The 12,781-nt window shown below is 33.9% G+C and overlaps 1 long non-coding RNA gene across 1 annotated transcript; it reads left to right on the top strand.

Moving 5' to 3' along the window:
* The first annotated feature begins 9,964 nt into the window (after positions 1-9,964).
* On the top strand, positions 9,965-11,226 carry LOC129885015 (uncharacterized). Its single transcript, XR_008766023.1, has 2 exons — positions 9,965-10,217; positions 10,427-11,226. It is a non-coding gene; the product is annotated as an uncharacterized LOC129885015 (long non-coding RNA).
* Positions 11,227-12,781: the final 1,555 nt, after the last annotated feature.

Below are 12,781 nucleotides of genomic sequence, written 5' to 3'. Positions count from 1 at the left end.
ACAAATTATAAAAATGACTCGTGAAAGATAGTCTGAGGCTGGGAAATTTGATAAGACAAAAGTGTGGGTTTATGATTCATCTTTACCAGTCATTTGATGACTCGTGAAAGAGCCTGCAACTCGTAAAAGTTAGCTATCAGTACAGGTCTAAGATCCTACAAATCACAATTCTCAGAACCCACCCTACGACTCAACAGGACGAGTCGTAAAGGGGATGACGACTCGTAATCATGAGTCATATGCAAACTTTAGAAACCCTAAATCTTAGAGTTTTAGAGATCTACATGACTAATCGTTCCTATGACTCATCAACATAGTCATGATTTGTAGAATTTCCTTCGTGGATTTCCCCCGATCAAGATTAATGAAAGGTAGTTTGGTCAGTTCCCTATATCCTATTATAGTATGTGGATGTTTTTAGGACTAGATTCATAATGCTAAATATCCTAAATATTCTAAAACCTATTATTTTCCCTCATTTGTTCCAAAACAACTTTAAGACTTCTCTTCCAAGGTCCCTTCAATAGATCATCTTCTTCATCGAGGTTTTTGTCTAGGGTTTTTGCAAGAACAAGTCTTCTTCTCTTAATTCCAAGGTCAATTCACTAAGTCATATGGGGATTGATCTATGGTTTCCTTCCACCCACGGAGTCCCAAGGTTTTTCTCAACTTATTCTTAGGATTTCCAATCCAAAAGCCCTAATTTCAGCTCTTTCTGCGTACCCAAGTATTTTAAGCTCTTGTGATCAGTGAATATATGACACTTTTCTCTATATAAATAATGCCGCCATATATTTAAGGCGAACAATATAGCAGCAAGTTCTAGATCATGAGTAGGATAATTCAATTCATGTGGTTTTAATTTCCAAGAGGCATAAGAAATAACTTTCCCTTCTTGCATCAACACACATTCCAAACCACGATGAGAAGCGTCACTATATATCACGTACTCCTTCCCCTCTATTGGTAGAGTAAGTATGGACGCTTGTGTCAACAAGGATTTGAGTGTTTCAAAGCTCTCTTGGCACTTGTCATCCCAAGTAAACTTCACTTCCTTCTTCAAAAGTCTAGTCAAAGGAGAGGCTATAATGGAGAAGCCTTTCACAAACATTCTATAGTATCCTGCTAAACCGAAGAAACTTCTTACCTCAGTAGGACTTTTAGGAGTTTTCCATTCAACAATTTAATTTTACTAGGATTCACCTTCACACCTTCGGCTGATACAACATGTCCCAGAAAAGCCACTTCATTAAGCCAAAATTCACACTTTGAAAGTTTAGTATAAAGTTCCTTCTCCTTCAAAGTTTGCAAAACAATCCGTAAATGTTTATCATGCTCTTCTTTAGTCTTGGAATATATATTAAAATATCATCTATAAAAACCACCACAAATTGATCAAGATAAGGCCTAAATACTCGATTCATTAAATCCATGAATATTGCAGGAGCATTAGTCAATCCAAATGGCATCACTAAGAATTCATAATGACCGTATCGAGTTCTAAAAGCAGTTTTAGGAACATTTTCCTTTCTAACACGCAGTTGGTGATACCCAGACCTTAAATCAATCTTTGAGAATAAATTGGCACCATTTAGCGGGTCAAACAAATCATCAATCCTTGGTAGTGGATATTTGTTCTTGATTGTTATTTTGTTTAATTGTCGATAGTCAATACAAAGTCTAAGAGTACCATCTTTCTTCATCACAAATAACATAGGGGCTCCCCAAGGATAAATACTTGGACGAATAAAACCTTTCTCAAGAAGTTCTTGCAATTGAGTTTTCAATTCCTTTAACTCTGCTGGTACCATTCTATAAGGAGTGATAGAAATAGAAGTAGATCCAGGAATGAGCTCGATCGAAAATTCAACTTCTCTTTCTGGTGGTAACCCAGGAAGATTTTCTGGAAACACTTCCGGAAAGTCACACACAGTAGGTATATCTTTAAGACTAGGACTCTCCACACGTGTATCAATTATGTGACCAAGATATGCACTACAACCTTGACGAATCATCTTTCCTGCTAAGGCCGCAGAAATAATACTAGATGACAATGATCTTTCACCTTGTACAATAATGTGTGAAAATGCAGGGTCCTTAAAAGTCACATGTTTGAACCTATAATCCACTACTGCATGATATTTATACAGCCAATCCATACCGATAATAATATCAAAATCGTGGAAAGGCATTTCAATCAAATCAGCAGGAAAGACTAGGTTTTGAATCATGAAGGGACAAGCTTGGTAAACTCTATTATAAACAACATGGTAACCCAAAGGACTTTCAACTAGAACGTCAAAGTTAAGTCTCACAAATTTCACATTTTCAGGAAGAACAAGTGATGAACAAATATATGAATGTGTAGAGCCAGGATCAAATAGTGTAAACACAGATAAGCCATATAAGTAAAATTTACCAACAACCACGTCCTGTCCCTCTTGATCATCTCTTTGCCTCATAGCATAAGCTCGTACAGTAGCTCTGGACCCGCTAGCTTGAGTTGCTCCATTTGTCCTCGTTGCTTGGTTGTTTTTAGGCCTTGCACCTCTATTGGTTTGAGGAGGATTATTAGAAGACTTATGAACAGAGCCCTCAGTATGCAAGGAAGGGACATATTTAGGCTTAGGACAGTCCCTCACTTTATGATCAAAGCTACCACAATTAAAACATGCACCAGAAGTTCTCCTGCAAGCACCATAATGATTCTTTTCACATTCTACACAAGTGGGAATGTGAGTCTTGCCTTGGCTATAACTCGGGGTACTAGCTGTAGAAACATTTAGTCTGTTTTGCTTCTGTTGATCTAACCTGTTGACACTATCAGCCTTAGAATCATCAAACGTGCCCTTTTTGGATGGACCTCCAAATTCTGACCTAGGCTTCTGGAATCTATTCTCATGTCTACTAGCTTCTTCCTTATCAAGTCTTTCCCAAGTAACAGCAAAAGAAACTAATTTACAAAAGTTCTCATGTTGCAAGATTGCCACGTTCTTTTTGATGGAATCGTTCAGGCCATCTTCAAACCTCCTGCATTTATCTTTTTCATCATTAATAATGCCTCCAGCATAACGAGAGAGTCTAAGAATTTTTTGTTGATACTCAGCAATAGACATGCCTCGTTGCCTTAGATTCAAAAACTTCTTTTTCTTAGCATTACAATAAGCAGGTGGGACATACTTCATATGAAATTCTTTAACAAAATCTTCCCAGGTAAGAACTGGAGGTTTTGCTTTTCCATTTGGAACACTTACCCACCAGTCATAAGCATCCTTCTATAATAACGAGATGACATACCTGAATTTGGCAGCATCTAAACACTCTAAATGCTCAAACACCCTCTCTATGCGCTCAAGCCATTGTTCAGCATCGGTGGGATCAATCGTGCCTTCAAACTCAACTCCACCTATTTTTCTCATTTTTTCGAAGTTCAACCCATTGGGATCATGAATCGTTTCAGCCATACGGTGAAAGAATTCAACCATCTGTTGAAAAGGAGGATTCATAACTTGAATACCAGGGCTCCTGTAAGAATGCGGACCAACTCTTACACCTTGTTGATTTCCCACACCGGACCCACTAGTATGGGGAATAGATTGACCCGAGGACTGTTCGTCAACCCCTTCTAGTGTATAAGGTTGGGAATAAAAGTCACCTGTATCTTTACGAGCAGCTTCTATAGGTCTACGAGAAAAAGAGGTCATAACGTAACTCCTTAAAAAGTGAAGATCACATTGCATTAGGGACATGAATATGATGCATTTGCAACTTATATGAATTAAATATGCTATTTACCCTATAGTGATCACATAATATAGTCCAAACCTTTAAAAAAAATAAGTGTGTAAGTAAATCACAGCAAAATTCCTACAATCACAAACCTAGGTTCTGATACCAACACTTGTAGCGACCCTCCAGGAAGGATGCTACTACTTTTTTAAAAAAAATGTATATAAAGCTCGTGACACAAAAAAAATAAAAAGCTAAAGGTGTAAGTTTTTTTTTACTAGTTTAAAAATTCTTTGATTCCAATTAAATCAAATAAAAGCTCCAACTTAGGATGGGGCGACATTTCAAAATAATTTAAGAAACTAACTTACGAGACATTCATGTATTATTCCTTATCACTACAATTCATGCTATAAATTATTACCAACAAATAAGTACACAAGGTTAGCTAACTCATGCATCATCCAAATATTCCGACTCCAAAGGTAATTTAGTACATCAGACCTGGTAATTTACATGCCCCAAAATAACCAAACAAGCAATCAACTTTAAGTTACAATCCATGGTGTCATGACTGGGTCAACCCTCAAAAATAAATACATAAATACATATACACAAGCACCCCATAGATCATATACATGTCCCAACATATTACAAAATATAGATGCCTATATGCAAATGTGATCTTCCTTTAAGCTCCCAAAAACTTTATCTCCAATGGCCAACCTCAAGCATCTTCTTGGACATTTCCTACAATAGAAACAACTATCGCTAAGCATAAAGTTTAGTGGTGCAAAACTACAAGTTTGAAGCCTTTAGGTTCTCCACCATATCATTTTCAAGTCATGAGCCGCACCAATGTACAATAATAATTAAATAAAGCCAACAACTATATCACGAGTATCAAGTTCTAAATGTAAAAGCTTAAGTGTAAATAATTCATAGAAGTACATTTACAACATTTAGCACCAAGTTTCGCCAAATATGTACGTCATGCCATCACACCAACATGATAAATTATCAAGAAGGACCGAAGCCCTGTATCAAGAAGGCTAAAGACCCAATAATCAAGACAACCAAGAACCATATTAAAAATGGCTTCCTAATTCGTACTTAAAATGGACAACTTCTACACTTAAGACGAACTAAAAATCCATAATCAAGATGGAAAAGGATCCGAAATAAGAAGCATGCCAATAGTGACAAAGTCACAGCCACAAGAAGGACAAGGTCCATAAGAATGTCAAGTGATCGAGCAATCCGTACAAGTGGCGAGTTAAGCAAGTGTCTTACAAATTTCCAAAGAGACCAACATGACAAGACAGATTTCAAGACAATAGCAACCATACCAAGATAGGCTTTAAATATACTAGTAGAAAACAAGAGTTTATACACAAACCTCAGTCTTTTAGAATACCACAATCCAATACGACTTCAGGAGTTCAAACCGTAGACCAACCCGTGTCTCAAGTTCCTCAATTTGTACACGATATAAACAACCTTCAAAATACCATTAAATGCCCTCTTTAATTCCCAGAATCTCCATAATATTGACATAAAATAAGATTTCTCATTAAAAATAAGCCTAGAATATTTCCACCCTAACTATGTTACTAAAACAGTAAATTCGGAAAGCTAAATACTTCAGGTTGTATCTAACTTTTGGAATTGAAAATGGCAAAACTGGTCTTTATTCACTTCATGAAACTTTTATACCCATGTCTTAAGTTTTCAACCCAAAATAAATCAATGCAAAAATCATTTTTTACAAAACGATATCATCCAAATACTAACAGCTACTTAAAAACGACAATCTGGACAGCCACACTTGTCCGGTTGTATCTAAGTTTGCAAACTGAAAACGGTAAAACTGGACTCTATTCCCTCATAAAATATTTAGATCTATGTCTTAAGTTTCCAATCCAAAAGAAATCAACACAAAAGTCATTTTGTACAAAAAGATATCATCAACGTACTAACGACAGTACCCTCCAAAAATGGGTTTGCAAACAAAGTTTATTCCCCCAATTTCGACAACAACTACTTATCAACAACATCAACAACAATATCAATAATCATTCTACATCATAAATTAACTAATTCCACTCATTTAATCCAACCAAAACAGCCCCTAATCCATAAGTCTCAACAAAGCAACAAACAAGTTTACAACGCTACTTCCTCCGTTTTAATCCGTTAAATCTCTAAACAAGCTTGTTAACAAGAAAAAGAACCTCAATCTTACCTTAGGTGTGCATAAACTACGACAACACACTCCTTACTAGCTGATTTTTAGCTCAAAGTGAAGACAACATAATGTGCAATGCCTTTCTCCTCACGAGCTTCAGAATTTGGGACTCGGATTTGGGTAGAAAATGGCTTCTTAGCATAGAAGCTCTCTCTTTCCGTCTTTCTCTATGATGTTCTAGAAAGTTATGGTCTACAACAGAAGAGATAAGCTGAATTTATCCTTTAAATGTCAAAGAAAATGGGCCTGACCCAACTTGGATTCGGGTTGGGCCCAAAATCATCACCCTGCTTGACCTTTCTGCGTTAAAACGTCCATAACTTTTTATCCTAATGTTGCATATAAGCCCACGACTATGGTTGGAAAGGTATTTCAATTATTTAGAACTTTCATTTTATAAGCTTTCCCAAATTTCCAAATTATAATAGGTTTATGGCCTCCCTAAGTTCGATCACCCGAAAACGTAGCTAAACAAAAAAATATTTTTTCCCCGGAACAAAATTCGAGTCAGTAGCAGTTGATCATATCATCAAGAAATAACCACTTTAATGCAAAAATTAGCTTAAATAATTAGGGGCGTTATAAGAATGATTTGAAGTTGATCTCAATGAAAGGATTTGTAGGTCTTCTTGAAGTATATGATTATCAAGAAAAATTTGACATATTTTGATCTCTTTATGAATATTCTATGAACCTGTGGAATTATCGAGACACATTTTCAAAGAAATATAATACCCTTTATATAGGCATGAATTAGGGTTTAGGCTAGAGTAGTCTCCAAAATACCCTAAATAAAATAAGACTTGTCTTGTAGAGTCCTACGAAATTTTGATGTCTATATATTGACTTGTCGGAGTGTAGACTTGATGAAGCTCAAAGAAGAGACTTGAAGTACTCATTCATCCACCTTTGAGATTTTGTATCTTAAGATTTACATATTTGATTTGTGAGAGAAGAGATGAAGGGAATATTTGGTTTCACTGGGCGTGCCAATTTGTTTGCAACAAATTTTAAATAAAAAAAATAAATGAACCATATATAAAATCTGAAGAAACATAATTTTATTGATAAAAGGTGCAGGTACAAATTTGTTTATCTCTTGATTCTTATCTCTTTAGATTTTTTCTATGATTCGAGCGTCGTTAGTGACGTATTTTCCGAACTAGGATAATTTGTATTTGATCTTCATCGTGATTCGAGGACTGTTATTGGCATATTTTTCGAACTAGCCAGAATGATTTGAACTTGATCTCAATGAAATGATTTGTGTTTTCTTTAATATATGATTATCAAGAAGAGTTTGACATATTTTGATTTCTTAATGAATATTACATGAATTTGTAGAATTTTCAAAATGCCTTTTCAAGGGAATATAATAAATACCCTTTATATAGGCATGAATTAGGATTTATGGTAGAGAAGCCCCCAAAAAATTCTAACTGAAATAGGACTCGTCTTGTAGAGTCCAACAAATTTTTGATGTCAACAAATGCTCCCTACTTCATGGCTTGTCGGAGAGTAGACTTGATGAAGCTCAAAGATGAGTATTGAAGTACTCATTCTTCCACATTTGAGATTTTGTGGCTTTTTGCATATTTGATTTGTGAGAGAAGAGATGAAGGGCGGATTTGGTCCCACTGGGTGTGTCAATTCGTTTACAACAAAATTTAAGTAAATGAAAAATAAATCAATCATATATAAAATCTGAAAAAACATAATTTTATTGATAAAAGGAGCGGGTACAAATCTGTTTATCCTTTGATTCTACTCTCTTTAGATTTTCTCCATGATTCGACCGCCGTTAGTGGCGTATTTTTCAAACTAGGATGATTTGGATTTGATCTTCAACGTGATTCGAGGGCCGTTAGTGGTGTATTTCTCAAACTAGCCAAGGTGATTTGAACTTGATCTCAATGAAAGGATTTGTAGGTCTTCTTGAATTATATGATTATCAAGAAGAGTTTGACATATTTTGATCTCTTTATGAATATTGCATGAATTTGTGAATTTTTTGACATGCCTTTTCAAGGGAATACAATATCTTTTATATAGGCATGAATTAGAGTTTTAGGGTAGAGTAACCTCCAAAAAATTCAAATTGAAATAGGACTTGTGTTGCAGAATCCTACAAAATTTCGATGTCTACAGTTGTTTATTCAAAATAGTAGAGTCTCGTGCTGAAAAAATGTTATGAAACTATAGAAAATATTAAGGAGAAAGTAGGAGATAAGAGAAGACATTTTATTTCTCTTTAATGATATTCAGAGGTTCTTTATAATAAAAATAGCCTCTTTATTTATAAGAAAAAATTAGCTTGATCCCTAAATTAAGATTAGTAATCTTTCTTCAAAAAAATTATTATGATACAAATATACTTATAATTTATAACGCATACATAAAAATAAGTAAGAAATTATCGAAGTGAAAAACGCAGGCGTAGAAGCAAAGGAGTTTTGTTTGACCGCATCATGGAAGACCGTGAAAGCAATGCCTATCTTGTGTGTTGCCCGCGTGCCACACGCTTGCCCTTCCAAGTTCCCAAATATTATTCTGTTCACCCAATTCCCCATTCTCCAAGTCTTTGTATTTTTAATTACATCTGCTTTAAATTTTGAACTGTCAGTAATTCTTAATAAATGTGACATAAATACACACAATTAGAGTATTTGTTTCGGTTATTTTTAATGGTCCATTATATAATATATATTATTATGATGATGATGTTTTATCTTCAATATTAATTTTTTATTTCTCCAAATTATTTCTCACGATCTAGTACATCAATTAATATGAATATTATGATAAAGTACTTATATTAATAATTATTTTTAAATAGGTATGGAAGTCCAATAAACAAGTAAACATAAATATAGAAAATAGTTATTTAGAAAATTTGGATTTGCGTTTTTGCAATGTCATTTATCTACTTTTACTTAAATATACTTCCTTCGATCAATTTTACTTTTCATGTTTTTCTTCACCTTTTTCTATTTTTTTAGAAGTATCAACTTAAATTTCAATATGACCTAGACAGGCAACTAAAATTCAGTAATTTGAGTTTGGGAGTTTTAGACTCTCAGTACAATAAAGTGGACTCAAGAGGCTTTTTGGCTCTATTTAATTTGACTTTTGTTTTTCTTTTATCTCTAATACCAGAGGAGTATTCTCTTGCCAGTTATTTGACTACGGTCGGCCGGGCAGCGCGGTCTGCCTCTTCGGGCAGTTACGACCTCCTTGAAATTGGCCGCCTCTCGTTGACCCCTATGCCCACCAAATCAATGTTTTCTTTTCTCTTTCTATTTATTATACAAGTAATTTTATTCTTCCTAAGCTTTGTCAACAAAAAAGTAAGAATAAAATTGACTATAATTTTTTTCAAATAAATGTATCTTAAATTTTAAATTTTTGATATATAGTTCATCTTTGGTGATGTTTCGCTTTTGACATGAAAAGAAAAACTGTTATCCATCAGATACGAAAAATATGCTTAGTGCCAAATTATTTGTTTTTTGTATTTTATGTACAATGAGTCATGTTAATTCAAAAAGAGAGTATAAAATTTCATGAGTTTCAAATGCAGAATGTATATAATTCTTCAGAACAAATTGTAGTATTTATGTACTTTATAAATATGTTAGTTTTAGTTCTAAACGTAGAAATATCAACATCGAAATTGATGTATTTGTCCGTAGGCTCTGGATTTGCCCTTTTTTTTTTCATTTAAGCATTTTAAATGGGTAGGTTTTTAATTTTTTACCCATTAAATGAATTAGTATTTAACTTTTGCTCTTAGATAGCAATCAAATTTATGTATAACCAGATATAAGTTCTTGAAGAATGCATGATATAACTCGAAGAATACTCTAGTACAAAAATATAAACTTATATCATGTTTATAAATTATTTGTATAGAACAACGAAAATTAAAAAACAACATAAACACAAAAGTGCAAATGCCTTTTTTTTTTTTTTTTTTCTGTTTGGGGGGTAGAAGGAGTTACAGAAGGAAAAGGAGAAAATAAGGTCTCATATCCTTGAAATTTTCTCTGGGCCTTTGGAGCTGTCACTGCCAGGTTCATCCAGCCCATTGGCTACCTCCTTATAAGCCCATTCTATACCTTGTTTCTTCATTCCCCTCTTTCCTAATTCTCTAGCTCCTCTCTTTCTTCAGTGTGTGCACTTTTTATGGGTTTGAGAGAAAATATTGCAGTGCAGAAAGGAACACTGAAATCTCCACAAGGTATCCCTACTTTCTTTTACCTTTATTCTGCCACCTATCTTTCCATAATATTACTCCAAGTCCCAACCTTAAAATTTTCCTTCAAAAGCTACCACATCACCTTTTTTTTTCTTCTTCTTCTTGTATGTACATTATTTAACATCATTTTCTAGCACTTCACTAATTTGCAAGTCAATAACTTCCTTTTTTTCTAATTTCTTTGGATGCAGGTAGCATGTATGAGTGGATTAATCAGTCAACGAGCTTCAAGACAAAGGCTGCAAAAACTGCAAAGTGTAAGCCGAATGTCATGTTTAGTGGTCCTCCTTAGTCTGGGCTTTGTCTTCCTCATTCTAACGATGAGGGTGGCATCCTCATCTTAATCTCGGTGCTATCCTACCTGAGCTTTCTCACCGCCATTTCTTGCTTTTTCTGTTTACTTTTCTCTCTTTTTTGACTTGTTGCCTTTCATTCCTCCACCTACTCGATTCTTCTTGACCTTGTAAGACCTTTTCTTGACCTTGTAAGACCCTTTGTTATGTGTTATATTTTTATGTTTTGTGTTGTCACAAATCTTACGTTATGACTTCTCCATGTAAGGTTTGTTTAGTGTCCATCTTCCTTCCTATCCAACTCACGTTCTCCTTCCTTGTCTATCCCTCCTGAGCTATTAATTATTCCATGTAGAATTGTACACTGCAAAAAGAGATTTGAATTCATGATGTTTGATCGGAAGAAAGTGAACTATTTCCCATCAAGAATGGTATATTCAAGCAAATTCATGCTATTATTTATATACCCTTTTGTTCCTTTTTGTGGGGGGTTATGAATGTTAATTTGGAATAAACACTGTACTAAATCCATTTTTTTTTTTGTATTATGGCGGTTCAAGTTTTGAAGTTCCTTAGTAGTAATAACTATTTATTTATACATATCTTTTTGTTTTGTTTTGTTCGGGGAATATGTAATAGAGAGACTACAAGTGTTCTACTAATTTCCGATTTTTTTCAAGGACTTGAGCAATTTCTCATGACTGGTCACTTTTACATACTTCTATTGTCTCTCACCATATCTTTTTACCGATTTCCTATTATGGAAGTCGGGTCTTGATCTTATTAATTTAAACAAATTATACAATCACATGACCCAAATCAATTTTGAAGATTGTTATCTTTGCATCCAGAACAAATTAACTTCACCAAACCAAAATAAAACAAAATACAAGAAAATATGTACTCTCTTTGATTATTTTTTTTTAAATTTATATTTGGTGTAGAAAAAAAACATTGTTTGTCTATGAGTAGTACACACAAGGCCCACGTCCTTCTCTTTTTCCCTTAGTTTATGGAAAGGACTTGTTTTTAAGCAAGAATGAGTCCATGTCATTTATGAAGAGGGGGGGGTGGGGGTGGGGAATAATTGTAACCATTTGGGAAAAAAAGAGATCAGCTTTTTTATAGGAACAACTTTATTAGATTACTGGGAGAAAAAAAATCATTTAGTCAGATGTACAAAACCCTCTCTTGTCTGCTAGCCTGTGTTTATATCATTTATGATTTACAATATAAAGACTCGTGGGATGGACCGATGCAAGTACAAGAAAAATCAACTTTTTCTTGCAACAACATTAATTTTTAGTTGCTTTATATGTATATCGTTATATGATCTAGATTTCTCCTTTAAACATCACCTTAACACTAAATTACTAGGAAAGTAAAGATACATGCAAATTATAGTTTAGGTTGCATATGTTAGTGGTAGGAGTTTCTGGGAAACAAAACATTATGAAGAGACAAAGGAGCTCAATAATTTAGTTTTCTTTAAAACCTTCTCTGCTTAAAGCTCATAGTAAATATCATAAATTGACATCTTTAAAGAATAATATCTTCACTAATATTTCTAACTTTCAGATTTTATGAAGTAAATTAAAACGTAGTTCATGCTTATATTATATTGTTTTACAAATTTGAGTGTCCAAAGAAAGAAAAGTAAAAGTTAAACATAAGAAAAACGATAAACTTTGGGTTTTGAGTACCTTTAAGGAAAATAAGTAAATGCAAAATTTAGCCATGTGCTACAAAGCCAATGACTAAACATCTTTGATTAGTTGGAATTGTGATTTAATGTCCCAAAAGGGCAAAGTGAATTTGGTAATAACGAAATTCAAGCACAAAATGATGATGTTCCACAAGTTGGTACTTTTTAAATAGCTCGATAGTCTTATATAAATATTCAAAGTTGTGATGACTGAAGGAAAACACAAAATCTTGACTTTTGAGTAGCTCTCATAGATAAAATCAGCAATGCAGCATATTCAGCCGGCAATGTGGGTCCCTATTTTTCATCTTTAGGTAACAACTAACATGCATTTCATGTCTCTTTTCATTATTTTACCTTTCTCTTTTTATTATTTTTCCTCAACTTTTAGTCATAATCATTTCTCTCAAGAATTCTTTGTAAAATTTCATGATTTGGAATGAATTGCTTCCATGAATATAATCCCTCAATATATGTTGGTCATGTAGCCATTTGAAGTTTATCGGACTTAAATTCATAAATTAATATCGTATTTTCAAGACATATTA

Source organism: Solanum dulcamara, chromosome 4 (assembly GCF_947179165.1).
Source record: "Solanum dulcamara chromosome 4, daSolDulc1.2, whole genome shotgun sequence".
Taxonomy (NCBI): Eukaryota; Viridiplantae; Streptophyta; class Magnoliopsida; order Solanales; family Solanaceae; genus Solanum; species Solanum dulcamara.
This window is presented reverse-complemented; position numbering and strand designations above follow the sequence as displayed.